The sequence below is a fragment of the Chlorocebus sabaeus genome, chromosome 3, assembly GCF_047675955.1.
Source record: "Chlorocebus sabaeus isolate Y175 chromosome 3, mChlSab1.0.hap1, whole genome shotgun sequence".
Taxonomy (NCBI): Eukaryota; Metazoa; Chordata; class Mammalia; order Primates; family Cercopithecidae; genus Chlorocebus; species Chlorocebus sabaeus.
Genome location: NC_132906.1, coordinates 65,713,470 through 65,732,712, shown reverse-complemented (window position 1 = coordinate 65,732,712; position 19,243 = coordinate 65,713,470).

Sequence of the window (19,243 nt, the reverse complement as noted above, 5' to 3'; positions counted from 1 at the left end):
GGCTTAACACAATAATCGGTTATTTCACTCATGCTTTGTGAGTAGAAACTTTGGGTTTGTTTCATATGGGCAGTTGTTCTTATTTGGACTCATCCCTTACACAGCTGTTATCATCTACAGGGTAATAATATGTGGAGCTGTCTGGTTTATAACATCTTGGTCTGGGATGATTGGGGTAGATGAAGTCTCTCCTGTGTGTTATCCACTAGCTGGTTTGTCTAGGGTTGTTCACATGACATCAGAGCTCCACAAGCAGTGAGATGCCAAGCTTAACATAAGAGCAATTTTCAAGTATATTCTTGCTTCAATTTTGCTACTGTTACCTTGGCCAAAGCAAGTTGTAAAGCCACCTGTATTAAAGACAATTCCATCTTTTAATGAAAAGAGTTACAAAGTCACATTGTATCTCAAGATTATAGATATAGGGAAAGTAGAAATGTCATAATAATTTATCACAATAGTTCACAACTTTTTAGTCAAATTAAGACATAACTAGATAACCATACAAACATATGCAAGGAATTTCACCCACTTATGGAAGCAGGCTTTGACTATACATTTAATTTGTTTAGTTTCAAATATAGAGTATAGATTCTGTACTTTATACTGAACATTTATCATAAAAATTATTATTGAGTTGCTTACTCACTCTTTAGGAATTACAAACTATATCTAACTCTCCTATGACACAGTACTTTTCTTGATGCTTTTTGCCAACCAGAGACACCTAGCTGGCAATGCCTTTGCCCCACCTCGGTTGGTGGCTTTGGGGCTGGCTCAGTCCTACCACTGTTTCTGTCAAGTGGGGCATCTTTTAATGAGAATAGTTACAAAGTCACATTATATTTCAAGATTATAGATACAGGAAAAGTAGAGGGCAGACAGCCATGATGTTACAGCCTTCTCTATGCTCACATTTGCTAGGTTCCAAGCTCTTGTCCTGAATCCAGGAAGAATGAGGAAACACTGATAATTGAAGAGTGAGGAGACAGGGGAAGGGCTTTAATGAGTGATAGAACAGCTCTTATCAGAAAGGGGATGCAGGGGTGGTTCCCCATGCCTTGGGAGGTTTCTCCCAACAGTGTGGCTGACTCTAGGGCTTTTATGGACTCAGAATAAGGAGGTATGTGCTGATTGGTTTGTGAGTATGGAAAGAAAGGCTAAAGAAAAGTCTTCACTCAAAAGCAGGCATGACAGTGTAGAAAACCAATTAGAAAAGGGTAGATACATGTAAAGTAGGTGAAGGGTGGGGATCAATCAGAGGAAAGTGCACCAAATGGGAAGACAAGTTCCCAATCTGGTCCATGGATTTGACTTGTAACTTGGCTTTCAGGCTTTAAACTGTCTTTGACTTGGAGGTGGGGTTTCACTGGAGACATACCCCATCTTCCTAGGCATTCATCTGCCACCTGCTGCTATCACTTGGTTCTTATAAGAGTGCTGGGTACAATGTAGCCACAAAAGGTATAATATTTGCTGATTATTAAGCAGTAACGAAGTCTTGCTCTTTTATAGTTATATCATATTTAAGTAGTATTTTAAACTAAATCTTTCACCATACTTAAGCATTTCTTGGTGTGTTATCTTTTATTATTTCTAAAAACAAGCTCCTTTTCCATAAGACAAGAAGTTTAGTAGGAATAGTTTGGGCTTTAAGGTCAAATGGACAGCTGTTGAAATCATAGATTTTATAAGCCCTATTTGCATATGACTTTGAAAAATGACTTGTTTTTTTTTTTTTTTTTTTTTGAGACGGAGTCTCGCTCTGTTGCCCAGGCTGGAGTGCAGTGGCCGGATCTCAGCTCACTGCAAGCTCCGCCTCCCAGGTTCATGCCATTCTCCTGCCTCAGCCTCCTGAGTAGCTGGGACTACAGGCGCCCGCCACCTCGCCTGGCTAGTTTTTTTGTAGTTTTAGTAAAGACGGGGTTTCACCGTGTTAGCCAGGATGGTCTCGATCTTCTGACCTCATGATCCGCCCGCCTCGGCCTCCCAAAGTGCTGGGATTACAGGCTTGAGCCACCGCGCCCGGCCGACTTGTTTTTTAAGACTTATTTTTCTCATGCATTAAATGGGACTGACGACACTGACATATTGAAATTGCTCTAAATATTAGAGGAATTTGTGAAATATTAATCTTCATGGTTATGGAGATATAGAGTGATGAACCAGGATGTTTGTGATGGTAAACAATTTATATTGGAAAGTCACAATATAAATATCATTGATCTTACTGAAACATTAACTTATTTTAAGGTTTAGGTATTAAATAATCTAAATGGTATTTTAAATTTCATATATGATTATATTATGTTACGTAATGGTCACAGATTTTTTTCAGATGAGATATTTTACCAGCATTGCTGGTCATTTGGGACTAACTTAGGAAACCTTGGGGCATGCAGGCTCTTCTCCTCAAAAGAGTATTTCTTTGGGGAAAAAAAGCAGTGATATAAGTAAAGCATATAGTACAATGTCTGGTATAAAAAAATCTATATTAGAATTCTGTGGCTACTTTTCACCACTGAGACTGCTTAAAATAATGTTTCAGAGGTTGTAAACAATGTTCCTTTGAATAGTTTAGTACCAGAAAACTTTTGGTTCCTTAATTCCATCCTTTAATTCTGTATATACTATGTTTTCTAAATATGTGTGTAAAAATATTATAGATGGGTTGGGAGTCTAATTCCAGAAACTGAAAACACTGAAACTTTATTTCAGTTACTACAACATAGGGTACAGATGTTCTTTTATTGAAACAGGTACACTTGGGGACAGTCAAACATTTTCAGGTGTCTTGTAGTGGGTCATCTTTATCATTAGGAGTTCTAGTTATTATTTCTAGGTTTTCTACATAAAAATTAAAATAAACTTTATATGTGGCTTTCAAAATACCTTTTCCATCTTCTTGAAATCCTGAGTGTCACTGAAGCTAATGATCTTTATATTTCTATACTGGGTCACACAGTTTGGAAAACCTGAATATCTGGTCATGAAAGACATCGGCTTGTTTGTTAAAAATGCAAATCCCTACTTTCACTTCCTACTTCTGAAACCAAATCTGTATGAACAAGACTTTGGATTGGTATGTCTAATGTTTCTCAGAAACTCTTTTATCCACTACACTTGGATGTTGTAGCGGAATCATCTAACTTTTCCGGGTCCATGGGTCATGACTGGCCTCGCAATGCTGTAATGAACAGACTGTTCTCCCAGCTCAGTTTTCTGCACATTGAAAGTGCTACTTACTGCCTATGAACCACCTTGCTCATGTCATACCACTCTTGCCCATCCTGACTCCATTCATCTTACTCATAAAGTCTGCGAAAATATGACTAAGATAGGAAGAGTGATTGGTAAAGGAGCAAGAACCATGGTATTCACAAAATTTCCTTGCTGGGACATTTCTGAAAAGAAAGAGAATGTAGGCTTTGCACAGTGTGATGCAACTTGGAAGGTTTCTCTGTCTTTTCAGTCCTTTCTGCCTGATTTACTGAAGCCTGAACATTTCCATCAGAAACAACTGATGGTAGGGTAGCTAATGCTATCACTGATACTTAGCCCAGAATAATTGTTAGTCAGTTGATGTACGAAATGATAAATTAATTATGGAAAACATGTTTTCGGGGTGTTAATAAGTAATTCATGAGTGTGTGAACTGCATTAAATTTGATGTTGTTAAAATCAATTTTATTCTTCCTATAGGAAAAAGTCATTTAAATTTCAAATCCCTACATATTCCATTGAGATGCAAGACACATTATTTTGAAGCTACGTTGCAGAAAGGTTGAAAGATTTACTGGATATTCCTGTTCCTATGACTCCTGCTTAACTTTGCTTAAAGATTGCTCAATAAAGGAAGAATGAAGAATTCTATTGAATCACAAGGTATATTGTGAGATCTTAGACACTGCCATTCAGCAAGAAAGCAGGTGTTCTACCATAGCAAAAGCAAGGAACCTCTGCCAACCAGTGATCTGGGAAGAAGACTCTGGGTGTCAGATTAGATTGCAGCCCTCAATAGTAGTAAATATACAAATATTGTATCTGAGACACAAAATTATACCACTTTCTTGCACTTGTAGGAAGCCCTGGATAAAACAAAAAGTATAAGTAAAAATTGCCAAATCAATATATAGTGCACGTTATTGAAATGGCAAAGGTTGGCCGGGCGTGGTGGCTCACACCTGTAATCCCAGCACTTTGGGAAGCCGAGGCGGGCAGATCATGAGGTCAGGAGATTGAGACCATCCTGGCTAACATGGTGAAACCCCGTCTCTACTAAAAATACAAAAAATGAGCCAGGCATGGTGACAGGCGCCTGTAGTCCCAGTTACTCGGGAGGCTGAGGCAGGAGAATGGCTTGAACCCAGGAGGCGGAGCTTGCAGTGAGCCGAGATTGCGCCACTGCACTCCAGCCTGGGCGACAGAGCAAGACTCCGTATAAAAAAAAAAAAAAAAGAAATGGGAAAGATTCCTTTGTCCCCCTCACAGGACATGTGATGGAAACATTAGACATACCAATCCAATGGGGGAATGGCTAACTTCCTCAGTGCCCTGCTGCTAAACCTCTAGGCGAGCATACAGATGGGCAGTTTGTGGGGCTCCGACCCCATGACAGTGTCTTTTTTAGGGGAAACAAAAAGCAGTTGTATAAGTAAGGCGTATAATACAGTGTCTGGTATAGGGGTGAATGTTCAGAGCTTCTGAAGCCCCTGTGGGCATGTGTTACAGGATGCTCTCTTAGCTTGCCATCTGTAGATGGCTTGTGTTAACCAGCTCAGTAAGACCCTCTACCTTGTCGCAATGACAGAGGGCTTTCTGTATCCCTGGTTCTTGCCTTGATGTACCCGAAGAATTGGATCACACGTGGGCTTGGAAAATGAGTGCTAAGTTTTATTCAGTGGAAGTAACTCTCTGCTGATGGGGGAGGTAGAAGGGAGATGGTTTTTACCTGGAGTTGGGCCACTCCTCCTACTACCCCCGCCAAACTCAGCCTTGTTCCACTGGTCGATGGCCTGCCAGCATGCCAGCATTTGTTGGTGCGCTCTTCGGCCAACGTGGTCTTGAAGACCAGCTGCTTGTGTCTTCTTCTGCCTACATGTTCCTCTCACTGGCCAGCAGCTTCTGTCTCCGGTTTGCTAGGATCTCGGGTTTTTATAGGTCCAGGATGGAGGCGTGGTGGGCCAGGGTGATCTTGGGAAATGCAATATTTGAGTGCAAAGGCAGGAGTGCCTGTCCTCATATAGGTTCTTGGGGGTGGAGCCCTAGCCAGGGACCGCATCCTCCTCTCCCCAGCACCTCTCCTCCCCACTTTTCTTATTATTTAAAGGGACCATGCTCTTCCCTTCCCAGAGATCCTGTATCATTTTGACATCTTGCAGGTGTAGGAGAAAAAAAAGTTTTATAAGGTTAAGTATGCATGATTAAACGTGTATTTTACAAGGAAAGAATTTTGTGCCAAAGATTGCAGAGACAAAAGTAAAATATACTAACAGCAGCATTGTACCTGTGCTGTTTCACCCTAGTGAAAGAAATTAAACCTTGTATTGGGAAAGGTTAAACTTTAGAAGAGAGATAACTCTTCTTGCCATATGTTTAGCAGTTAACATGTGCACCCTGGGAATGTCTGTATCTCCTCTCTCTTTCCCAGGCCACCTTGTCTCTATTATAAAAGACTGAGGTAACCACTTTCAGGAGGTCCTCTAATGTACTATCTGGTCCCAGGGCCTATTTCTACAACTTCCTCCTGATATCAGGGGCTGCCTGAGTAATAAATGTATCCTTTAGGATTAGTTGTCCCTCAACTGAATCAGGAGATAGAGAGGTGTGCTTTACCAAGGCCCCTATTAGCCTTTCCAGGAAGGCAGTGGGATCTTCATCAAATTCCTGATCGATCATGGACAACTTAGTATAATTGAGAGCCTTGGTCCTAGTTCTACCTAAGCCTTCTATTATGCACACCTGAAAGTGACTCCAGTCACTCCAGTCTTCCACCTCATCATTGGGATCCCATTTAGGGTCATTCACCGATACTGCTTCTCTTCCAGTTGGATAATATTCACCCCCTTCCCTGATGCTATATGTGATGCAAAGCTCATCCCCAAATCTCTCTGCTGCTTGCAGAGCAGCCTGTTTCTCAGTGTCTGTCAGGGTCTGATTTAAAAGTCACATAACGTCTCTCCAGGAGAGTTCAAATACTTGAGTGAAATTCTGGACAGCTTTTATATATCTATCAGGGTCATTTGAAAACTTGCCACGATCCCCCTTAATTTGCTTTAAATCCTATAAGGAGAAAGGGTCCTGGACCTTACTGAGCCAGAATTCACTGGGCATCTGTTGCAGGGGCAAGAGTGAGATTGGGGATGTCTAGAGTGAGGATTTCTAGGAGGCAGCAAGTGAGAGGCGGAAGCTGAGTAGGGAAGTCAGGGTGGACCCAGAGAGGGCGGGGCAGAGCTAGAGGGAGCTGTCTTGTCTTCTGGGGGTGCTTCTGGGACTCATATCTTTAATTCCCTGGGCTTGCCCCTTGCAAGCCCTGGGAATTCCTGAGGTGGCAAACAGGAGGGCTGGATCAATCCTACATTGTCAGCAAAGGTCTAGATTGCTTTGCAAGGCATAGAAAGCATGTACATATGGGGCCTCAGACCATCTGTCTTCATCTCTACAGAAAAGTTTCAATTGCCAGATGGTATCGAAATGAATGACTCTTTCCTGAGGCCAATCCAGTCCATCCTGCAAATCACAATTTGGTCAAACCTTTGTGCAGTGGGCAATAAGGCATTTTTCCACCAGATTCGGAGGGTCAAAGCAGTCCCAGTGGTTCAGGATACACTCCAGAGGAGTATAAGCTGGCGGTGGTGAGAACTGGTTGCTCATTCTGAAAGACAGAAAATAGAAGTGTTCCTCATTCCGTTCCTTCTTCAGCAAACACTCAGGGTATGACAGAGAGAGAAAGTGAGTATCCTCCTTTCACGCTCCACCCCTTATCCCTGAGCCTGGCGACCTTGGCAGGTGCTGGCCATGGGTACCAATGGGCAAGTGGAACAAGGGAAACTTTCTTGTTTCAACTGGGGGCTCATCCGGTGGGGTGACTCGCTTCTTCAGTGCCCTGCTGCTCAAACCTCTAGGGGAGCATACAGGCAGGCAGGCTGTGGGGCTCCGATCCCACGGCAGTGTCTAGGGGTGAATGTTTACAGCTGAAGCCCCAGGGGGCGTGTGTTACAGGGTGCTCTCTTAGTTTGCTGTCTATAGGCAAACTATATTGTGTTAACCAGCTCAATTAGACCCTTGACCTTGTTGCAAGGATGGAGGCCTTTCTGTATCCTGGGTTCTTGCCTTGGTGTACCAGAATAATCGGATCACACATGGTCTTGGAGAATGAGTGCAAAATTGTATTGAGTGGAAGTAGCTCTCCTCCGATGAGAGAGCCAGAAGGGAGATGGTTTTCACCTGGAGTTGGGCCACTCAGCAGCCCCAGCTCTCCTCCCACTGCCTCAGTCAAACTCTGCCTTGTCCCACAGGTCGATGGCCTGCCAGAGTATCAGCGTGCTCCTGATGACCAGCTGCTAGTGTCTTCTTACACCTATGTGTTCCTCTCGTTGGCCAGCAGCTTCTGTCTCTGCCTTGCTGGTGTCTTGGGTTTTTATAAACCCAGGATGGGGGTGTGGTGGGCCAGGGCGGTCTTGGGAAATGCAACATTGGGGTGCAAAGGCAGGAGTGACTGTCCTCACCTAGGTTCGTGAGGGTGGAGCCCTAGCCAGGGACCCCGCCCTCTTCTCCCCAGCACTTCCTTCCTTGCTTCCGTATCATTTAAAAGGACCATGCTCTTCCCTTCCCAGCACTCCTGTATCATTATGATGAAGCGTTAAAAGTATCATAAATTTCTTTTACACAGTAGGATGCATTTTTCATCAAAAGATTTGACTTTGAAATTATGTTAATGAAAATTGTGGTCATTCTTTGCCTTTTCAGTCTGTAACACAATGAAGAAAAATGAAGTTATTCAAGCCTGCTCCTAAGGTAACCATAGATACACATTTTCAGCCTAGGTTTATTTAGTTTTAATGACAAATATTTATTTATTTTTAGTACTCCCTAGAAAATTAGTTTGTAAAAACTGGCGTATAAAAAAAGCCCAATGCATTGTCTTTGCAGAGAACTACCTTATACTTGCTATACTTTATACTTGCCGTTGTCTGAAGGTTAATTCTCATAAAGTTTATTTTCACTAGTCATGTATAATTCTTTCCTTTTATTTCTCGGATATGTGATGTCTGGTAACAGATTTGGCATATCATTATATGGTTAAAAAGACATACCCAAGACAAGGTATCAATATGTATGTTCTTCCCTCCTCTGATTTTAAAAGTACAGGAGAAGGCAAAAAAAAAGTGTCTTCGATTATTTCTAATTATCATCCTTGTATAACCTACACCATAAAATGCTAACAAAACAGTTACCTTTTAAAATAATCTAGCCCTATAGTAAATGTGGAACTGTCTTAGTTAAACTTGCATTTTAACAAAAAAGAGGACTCTTTTCTAATTATTGGACTTTTTACTCTTTGCTGTTTTATAGAGTTTTACTATTTGAAAAATTCTATTAAATATGCTAGAATATTATATTTAGCAGCAAGCACTGTATAGCCAGCATGTTGGATTTTATTTCCCTCAAACAAGTTTAAATTAAGAGAGCCAATGATACTAGTTTTCAACTATGTGAATACAAATTCATTAGTGACAAACTTCACTTACAAGTACTGAAATATATATGTTAAATAAAGGACACTTATTTGAAAATATTTGTAGTAAAAATTGGACTCTTCAATGTAGCAAATTTTATTTTGGGAATTGAAAATGTATCATTTCTAGAAGCAGCAAAATAGATTTGGGGTACATCTTCTTAGGGCTTCTGAGTCCATTCTGAAAACGCCAGGGTCTTCCTTTATAGGTAAGCAAAAGAAAAAGGCCTAGTGATGAGCACTGTGGTAGGCAGAATTCAAAGATGTTCTCCAAGATTCACCTAATGTATATGCCCTGTGTAATCCTACCATGGTGAGTGCAAGAGGAACCCTTGACTCTGGTTGGGTATTGCTGTCTTGATTAGATTATGTTTTACTCTTGGCATTACGGGAGAGTCACAGGAGTGATTGAATTATATTATATGGGACTAACTACATCATAGCAAACTGGAGAAAGGCTTACTTGTTGACCTTGAAGAAGCAAACTGCCACGTTATGGAAAGGACCACAGGGCTGGAAATGCTAAGTGGCCTCTAGGAGCTGAGAGGCAAGAAAGCAAGTATTTTATCCCAGTGACAGCAAGGAACCTCTGCCTACACCCAGTAATCTGGGACAAAGACTCTGGGCCTCAGAGAAGATTGCAGCCCTCAGTGGTATTGATTGCAGCCCTATTACACCTGAGCTGAGGACCCATTTATCATGCATCTGTAGATAACTTGTGGATCCTCTGAGATAATAAACTTGGTTTTTTTTTTGTTTTTGTTTTTGTTTTTTTTGTTTTTTTGTTTTTTTTTTTGAGACAGAGTCTGGCTCTGTCGCCCAGGCTGGAGTGCAGTGGCCAGATCTCAGCTCACTGCAAGCTCTGCCTCCCGGGTTGCCATTCTTCTGTCTCAGCCTCCCGAGTAGCTGGGACTACAGGCGCCCGCCACCTTGCCCGGCTAGTTTTTTGTATTTTTTAGTAGAGACGGTGTTTCACCGCGTTAGCCAGGATGGTCTCGATCTCCTGGCCTCGTGATCCACCCGTCTCGGCCTCCCAAAGTGCTAGGATTACAGGCTTGAGCCACCGCGCCCAGCCATAAACTTGTTTTTTAAATGCTGCTAAGTTTGTAGTAATTTGTTATGCAACTTAGACCACAAACGCAAGCATATTACTTTTTACAAATATCATGTAAATAGTATGTTAACAATGTAGTGTTAAAATAACTTAAATATCTATTTCTTTAACAAAGTGAGGGGCTAGTAAATTATTTTTACCTGAATTTCCTTCCATAACAGACTGACTTTAAACGGCTCACTTATTCACTCTTTCTTTCCAAAAATATTTATTTAGCGCCTCTCCTGTTTTCGGGATTTGGGATACATCTTTATAAATGATCCTGCATTCAAAAAGCTTGCACTGCAGCCAAGCACACTTGATAAAGTAAGCTGGGCTTAAAGACAGATTTAAACAACTTTTGTCATTTTATCATTAATAGTGAGAAAACACATATTTATTGATATTTACTAATATTGGCTAATATTGAACAGAACTATTTCTACTACATCATTGTTTGTTCTCCTTTGAAGTCATTTTCCTGCTACAAGTGATAGGTAGCCTTAATCAGTGCTTCTCAAACTTTAATGCACATAAGAATCACCTGGGGATCTTGTTAAAGTATGGGTTCTGATTCAGTAGGTCAGCAGTAGGTCCAGGATTCTAAATTTCTAACGAGCTCCTAGCCATGCTGATGCACTAGGCTGAGGCTCACACTCTAATGTAGCAAGAGTATACATGACCTCTGCAGGTTTCTGCTCAGATCAAGGAAGCTACCTCACTATATTTTACAGCATACTTTCAGTTGGCTAAAACCAGAGTCTCTAGTTTCAGAAAAATTACATAGCTAAATAAATATTTTCTTATAGATTAAATGTATGTAGCTGCAGAAAAATCTCTGAGACTTTCATTTGCTTTATTTTCCTTCTTTCCCTAACATTAAAAAACTATACATTTTTACCATAAGATTTTGAACACTGGTAGAAAGATGCCATGTTCTTGGGGAGGAAAAAGAAAAGACTATAAAAATGTTACTGTACTTCAATTTTTAAAATATTTAATACATCCTCAATCAAAATAATACTGGATATCATTTTGAACCATAACTAATTTTGAAAATATTCAGAAGAAATAATGAGCAAAAATAACACATCTTCAAAATTAAGAAGAAAATAAGGTATGGCAGCCTATCTGAGCAGTTTAAAAATCGAGAAGTTTGATCACTTTTTTCCTCCTTCTTTGTACATCTGCCTTCAATAAAATAATAGCAAGAATGTTACAATAAAGGTGAAAACTAGTTCCAGTAATAATTACAATATCATAAATAATGAAGATTTTCATTTTAAATATTATCATTAAATAGCAAATTAAATAATTAAATGAATCAAAATCTAATTATATAAAAATAAGAAAACTTGGGAGAATATGTACCTGATTCTAGATTTGAGAAGGATGTTTTAAATACGAAAGAAACAGAATAAATTACAAAGGCAAGTAAAATAATCTTGGAATTCTTAGTGGAGTTTTTATTACTAATGTCTAGAAATGTAATTGCTATTTGCATATTGCTCTTGCATCCTGTAACTCAGGGGACTTCCTTGCTTCTAGTAGGCGTTATGTGTATTTACCTAGGATTTTGTTTATACAAGATCACGTGACTCAGTAACACCACACCAAGAAAAAAGACTGTTCTAGTTATTTCTCTGTATCTTGGCTGTTATTTATTTTCTCATTCACTTCCCTGATAATGCTGGCTAAAACTTCAAATATGATGATGAATAGAAGTGAGAGCCAAGATATTTGCTTTCTTTCCAATCTCATGACAAAACTATCAGTCATTTACCACTAATATTCTATTATCATGAATTTAAAAAAAAAATCTGGTCTGGGCGAGGTGGCGCACGCCTGTAATCCCAGTAATTTGGGAGGCCAAGGCAGGCAGATCATGAGGTCAGGAAATCGAGACCATCTTGGCCAACATGGTAAAACCCCGTCTCTACTAAAATACAAAAAAAAAAAAAAAAAAAAAATTAGCCAAGTGCGGTGGTGCACGCCTGTAATCCCAGCTACTCGGGACACTGAGGCAGGAAAATTACTTGAACCCAGGAGGCGGAGGTCGCAGTGAACCAAGATCGTGACACTGCATGCCAGCCTGGTGACAGAGTGAGACTAGGTGTCAAAACAAAAAAAAATCTGTATTAGAAAGATAAGTTACGTTTTATTCATAGTTTGTTTAGCATTTTTATCATGAATGTGTGTTGACTTTTTAAAAACATTTTATGCACCTATTGTGATAATCATACATTTTTTGGCCTTTACTTTATCAGTAGAATATTTGAAGAAAAATGGCACCGGATGAAAAGTAGGATCCTCAGAAAAGAATGATTGACACTCAAAATGATAATGTGGATAAATATAATTACATATCTCTTTTGCTGATTTTTAGGTTTTGATAGTCAACTGAATATTTAAAGCAATAACTTATGTAAAATTATATATTCTCTGATATGGTGTTTATGAAATATGTATACAGCTAAATACTATAACTGAAGCACAAAGGAAAGAGCGGTATGCATAATAATACATAATAAACCTATTTGCTTATGCAGGGAGTGTTATACTATATTTGACAGTAGACTGTGATAATTAATGGTAGCATTGTAATCTCTGTAAGAGGCACTAAAAATATAAAAAATTGACTATAAACCAAGCAATTAGATAAAATAAAATACTTAATTGAAACAAAATAATTCAGGAAAGAACAAAAGAAGAAGTAACAAAGATTGGAGGGGACCAGTACACAACAAACAGCAAGATTATAGACTTAAAGACTACCCTAGCAATAGGTTCTGTAAATTAAAAAATGAACTGTATTATACACTCCAATGAAAGGCAATGCCAGCCCAAATAGAAAGCTATGTCTTATTTACAAGACATAGCTCACTATATAAAAAAAGTCACAAATGGGTTGGAAGTAGGCGGATGGTAAGATCTATACCAAGCAAATGCAATGCACAGAAAAGGCAGAGAGAATAATATTATGAGCCAATACATACTCTAGGACAAATAGCATTTCAATAGATAAAGCGAATATTGTATAATAACAAGAAAATCAATTTGTAAATAAGAGATAATTGTTATTTATTGTGATGTAACACGTAAAACAGCTTCAAATACCTTAAGGAATAATTAATAAACCTAAAAACACTGCATCTATATTTATTTATTTATTTATTTGAGATGGAGTCTCGCTTTTTCACCCAGGCTGGAGTGCAGTGGTGCGATCTAAGCTCACAGCGATCTCCACCTCCCGGGTTCAAGCAATTCTCCTGCCTCAGCTTCCCGAGTAGCTGGGATTACAGGTGTGTGCCACTGTATCAGGCTAATTTTTTTGTATTTTTAGTAGAGATGGGGTTTCACCATGTTGGCCAGACTAGTCTTGAACTCGTGACCTCAAGTGATTCACTCACTTCAGCCTCCCAAAGTGCTGGGATTACAGGCATGAGCCACCGCATAATATAAAATACATACCCACTGGTACAGGCACACATATATGTTTCAGTGTGGGACAACACAATATAAACACAATATAAACTTAAAATTTGAGTACATGTGCAAGTTCTCCAAATTACTAGTTTCTGTTATTTTCCATATTGATGAACTGAATATTTATCATGAGTAAATTAATCATGAATAATAATGATGACATCTCTCTTCCTCAAAGAAAGAGTAGGAGAGAACAGATTTCTATGGACATTATGTGAGCATCTGGACTCAGATATATCTAAGGCAAGACAGACTTCATGAACTTTTCAATTATAAAACTTAATATGTTTTCCTTTCAAACAGTCTCTCAATTTTAATTTAAAACTGAGATTCCAGAGTAATACATAAGATTTTCCTTCGTATTCCAAATTATAACCAACAAATATAACTATTTTCAAAATACGCATTTGTAGAAGTAAATCTGATTGAAATATCTGCTTCCCACATGATGAGTTCTTAAAGATGATTTAAAAAGCATTTTACTCCACCACTTCCTCTACTTCACTCTCTTTCAAGTAATGTGATAAAGCAATACTAATCCAGAGACAAACTTTATTGAAGGTAGGAAAATGTTCATAATTTATCAAAGTTAGTATATTTGTCTTCAACTCCAGCTTTATTTCCATGGAAATAATAAAGTCACCATTTGAAAGGCAGCAGAAGTTCATGTGTCTGTAATGGGCTATAACTAACAAAGTTTCATATGTAATCATAATCACTTTCTAAAGGAAACTGTCAATTGAAAACTGTGAATCTGTTATATTGCAAATAGAAAATTGATTCTCTCTCTATGCTATATAGCTTTTAGATTAATTCTCCCAGATAACCTTTATATAAAATTGAAGAGCATTTTAGGTAGTAACCTAAACTTTTGACATTTTTAGCTACCTAAATATCTAGACAAATTAGAACTTCGTGTTCAAATACAGTTTAAAATTTCTTTCTTAGACCCAGTTTAGACTGAATCATAGTTTGATAGCCTGAGCACTTTTGTGGTTAAAAGAGGTTATGGTCATTTTTTTTTTTTTCTCTTAATATCCACTCATTGTCTTCTCTTTTGCCTTCACAATATCCCAGTGAGGTTGATGATAGTGAATAAGATGAACTGAAAGAAAAGGTGGCAGAGGGAGTTTTACTTAACTGTGCTGTGAAGTTTTTCTTTAGCTGCTTGATGACTTGCCATTTCTGGCTTCCAAATGGCAGCTCTCTCACAGGATGCATTGTAGTTTTACGGTGTAAAATCTCCGTCCCATTTAAGCTTTCTTCATAGTATTATTTCTGATGCGTGCTGTGCAAATTTAGGCTGAATTGTGACAACTGCATCGCTCCTTCCCCTCATGGTTTAACAGAGGGCATCCCTTTTATAACTCTCTGGTGCTTCTTGTCAGAATTTAGAGGAGAGACTATGCATGCTTTCCTCCGGGGAGAATGGTGCAAGTCTATATTTAATCAAGAACTCCTCTGTCTTTCTAAATGGAGCCACTTTAGGTCTTCCTCATTTGATTTTTAGGAGGCTAGGATGCAACACCTTCACCGGAAATGGGATAGGGAAATGTCCTGGAACGCCTATAAATTATTACCAGAGTCTCTTCTTTGGTTTATCTGTAGCTAGCTGTTATGTAGCCTAGACAGAAATATGGCTAGCATGTTTATTTGTACTGACTCAAAATATATTGTTCTTCATAGTAATCAAAGATACCGACCTACAGTGACTTTAAAGGTAGATGTACATTTGTTTTTATTTCCTCACCTTAAAGAAAGTCTGAAGGTGAGAAGCGAGAAGTGTAGGAGAGTTGCCAGTGGGCATTTTATAAAACGCTTCCAAATGCCTTTAGTTACAGTTGAGCTAAAATAATCTATCAAATAATCACAAAGTTTCATGACCTGGTGTCATGCAGAGAAACTATTTTCCACATTATTTTGTCCAGTATATGTTTGTTTGAGGTACATGATAAGAATTTAATGCTAGATAATTATCTAATCTATGGAAAACCTAGGTATACTGAAGAAAAATTTATGTAGGGAATTTTATTTTAATATGAATGTATAAAAATACAGACTGTAAATATTTAAAAGCATATATAAAATTATCAAGTTATTTATGTCATTAAATCATTTATTTTTCTCCTTCACTCTGATAAGACAAAAAATAAATGTCTCTTCGTTGTAAAAACCTAAAGATAGGACACCTTTTTAAAGAATGGGAATGAAAATAAGAGTGTCAGAGGACATTAAGCTGATAGTCCACTTAACTGGATTATTTCTTATATCTTGGTCCTATTTCAGTGGATATAGTTAGTTGATTCTTTCTGATAGAGGCAGTCCTTATTTTTTATTTGTACATATATTTGAAGCAGAAAGCTTTGTCACCATGTGGTATCCATAACACTTCTCCATAAAATATACAGTTCTTTTTCCAGTTGCAAAATACAAGGTAATGTTATAATGCAAAGTTGTTTGAAAAACATATTAACTATAGGCTATTTCATATATAAATGATAATTTTGCTTGTGCTATTACAACTGCCTTTTCTTAATGTTTCCTTAGTTACTGAACAAAAAGTTTTGAAATCCAATTGATGATCCCCTTCATTAAGTTAGCATCTATAGAAAAGAGTAAGTGCAGCGGAGGGTTAAACAATAATACAGGGTGTCACAGACCAGCAGATTCTGTGATGGGGTTTGTTTCTGCTTTGCCCTCATATTTTAGGAGGGTCCTTAGGATCAATGTCTGTAGAAGGAAGAGGAAAAAAGTCAACAGAGAAAGAAGCTGAGCTGCAGTACAGGCCTAGCTACAGTCTCTTCTAACTATACAGGAAAATTCTGGAAATGGAATATCCAACTTGGTCCTGAGTTGGGATGACATGTCCAGGGATTTCTACCCCTAAACAAAAAGGGGGATATTTTTGGGGAAAGACATATTTCGAATGAGATAAACTCTGAAGTGATTGAGAGGTGGAGGTTCTTTGCTGACAGCTTTGTTGTGCCAGTTAAGTCCTTTGAAGGAGGATCCCAGCAGTGTATTTTAAAAGTATTTATTTATTTATTTTTTGATCAAGTTGGACAGCACATTCTTTTCTCCTGCTTAAAATATATTTAAAAACTGAAGATTATTAAAGGTGTTTATTTATAGTCTTAGTCCATTTTGTGCTGCTTCAACAAAATACCACAGACTGGATGATTTATAAAGAACATATCAATAAATTTATTTCTCACAGTTCTGGGGGCTGAGAAGACCAAGGCCCAGGTGTTTCATGAATGTCTTCCTGCTGCGTCCTCAGGAAGGCAGAAGGCCAAAGGGCAAGAGCCGGCTACCTGAGCTGCTACCTGACACCTATTTTATATGGGCCTTAATCCTGTTAAGAAGAAAGGAGTCCTCATGGCCTGACTTAGCTACCCCACCAATACTATCACATTGGCAACACTGAGATCAACAAAGCATGGAGAAAACCCCTGACACCAGCAACAGCTGGAAAAATGACAAATCTTGGGTCTAAATGGAGAAGGTGAGAAGCTTCTGATTGAAAACAGAAGAGGTCCTGTCACCCTGAGCAGAGAATATTGTGAATATTTCACTTGTAAGGGAAGAAACTGTGGGAGGAGGTAAACTGATCTCTCTTTTCTGCTACCCCATCTCGTTTCAGGGCCTCCAATTTACTGATATCAGTGGAGAACCAGAGGGCAGGGAGCCTAGTGATATTAACTTAAAATCATCTTCCTCGAGCTCAGCCTGGGGGCAAGTAGAACATGAACCTGGAAGAGCAGATGTAGTAGATCCAGCACACATTTTTCTTTTACTGTGAAATTCAAAATTCAGAGTGGATACCAAAACACACAGTCTTTGTGTCCATAATAAGTGCAGAGCATTGAATAATAGACTAAGTAGTCAAGAAATATATTATTCATTAATCTTTAATCATTTGCTAGATAGGATTTCTTGTTTTTTATTTTCATACATTTTATGAAATTTGATAACCAGAGCATTTTCTCAAACATTCAAAGAATGTTCATAGCACGACAGGAAAAGATATTTCCAAAGATTCCCTCTGGCACAGCAGGAAGAAACATGCTTTTGAATATCCGTGTATTTTCTAACCCCATCCATCAGTTTTCTACCTAAATGTCAGTTTTTCCTTCAGAGCAAAGAATATAAAATAGAGAAGTTATTAAATGTATAAAAGAATAATTTTCTCAAGTCTCAGGTAATCAAATCAAATACACAGAAAACAATCAATAATGCAGCAAATCAAATTTCTATAAATTAAACATAGGCAAACTGAGAGAGTAAACACAATAGCTGGCATTAGCTTTAGCAATAAGTTTACATTCAAATAATTATTTTAAATGCAAAAGAAAAAACCCTGCAACTTAACAGATGACTAATTACTTACTATTATTACTGCTATCTATCATTTCTTCACTGTCTATTGTCAAAAACTATGCTAAGCTATACATATATATACAATTACATACTATATAATAACTGTATATTTATTAAACTTTGTTTACTCCTCAGAACCATGTTTTATTTGAAATATCATTATTATGCCTATTTTAGAAGTAAGAAAACTGAAGCACTGGGAGGCTGAGTAAATTGATAATATTCACATATTTATTTAGCATTACAGTTTAAAACAAAGTCTGGCTGAACAAATGAAATTCACATTACATAAATGATTATACAGATAACCAATAACTGGATAAAATTATATATATTTTTTATGCATATGTGATATGCATATATACATATAAAATCAATAATTATAAGCACATTTATTCTCACTCACTGCCACAGAAACTCAAACTGCATTACCATAGACACTTTGTTTCTGTCATGAGACACCTAGTGTATTTTGCTGAGAACTTGACAAAATAATTATTTGTATGAGTGAGTAGGGCAAGAACTTTTACATTGTCTGGGTGATTTTGTCAATCTCTTGTAATTTACATCATATACTAAGTTTTCTTAATGTGCCTTAATTTACTGAATTATCCTGCATCCTGCAGTTTTAAGAGGTTAATACTATCTTAGTATTTGATATTCAATTTGTTGTAAACTACGTATTACACTCACTGAAGTAGAAAAATAAATAAATAAATAAACAAATAAATACATTGTAGTCATTTGTATTTTGAGCTTTCATCAGTAACACCAGTGGTGGCACACATGTTACTGCCTACTTGGAAGGGCCAATTTTATATCTGAAGTTCATCAACATTATGGACCTTAGCAACTTATGTCTTTCCTGTGAAAGACATTTCCATATATTACTTTCCTTTTGAATGTTTTATCTAAATTTGATAATTCAAACATTGTATCTAATTCATATATGTAGTATCAGTTTCTTTACAAATTATTTTAAGAATTTTTTTATATATGACTTTGGTAGGCTTGAGTATACAATAGGGTGTACATTAATTCATTCATCAACTTATTTTTAGTATGGGACTTCTATAGTTTAGAAGAGGGTGAAAAATAGGCATGATATCTGCTGTTAGAGATTACACTCTTAACAGCAAATCTCACAAATAAATATAAAGTATTAGCTGTGATAATTGCTGTAAAGGTGTGGTGCTATGAGATCAGATAATACCGATAATTAATTAACCTAGTAAGTGAGGCCAATGAAGACTCTTTTACTAGTGACTTTGGTGAGATCATTTTTCATTTTCTTCTTTTTTTTTTTTTTTTTTTTTTTTTTGAGACGGAGTCTGGCTCTGTCGCCCAGGCTGGAGTGCAGTGGCCGGATCTCAGCTCACTGCAAGCTCCGTCTCCCGGGTTCGCGCCATTCTCCTGCCTCAGCCTCTCGAGTAGCTGAGACAACAGCTGAGACAACAGGCGCCCGCCACCTCGCCCGGCTAGTTTTTTGTATTTTTTAGTAGAGACGGGGTTTCACCGTGTTAGCCAGGATGGTCTCGATCTCCTGA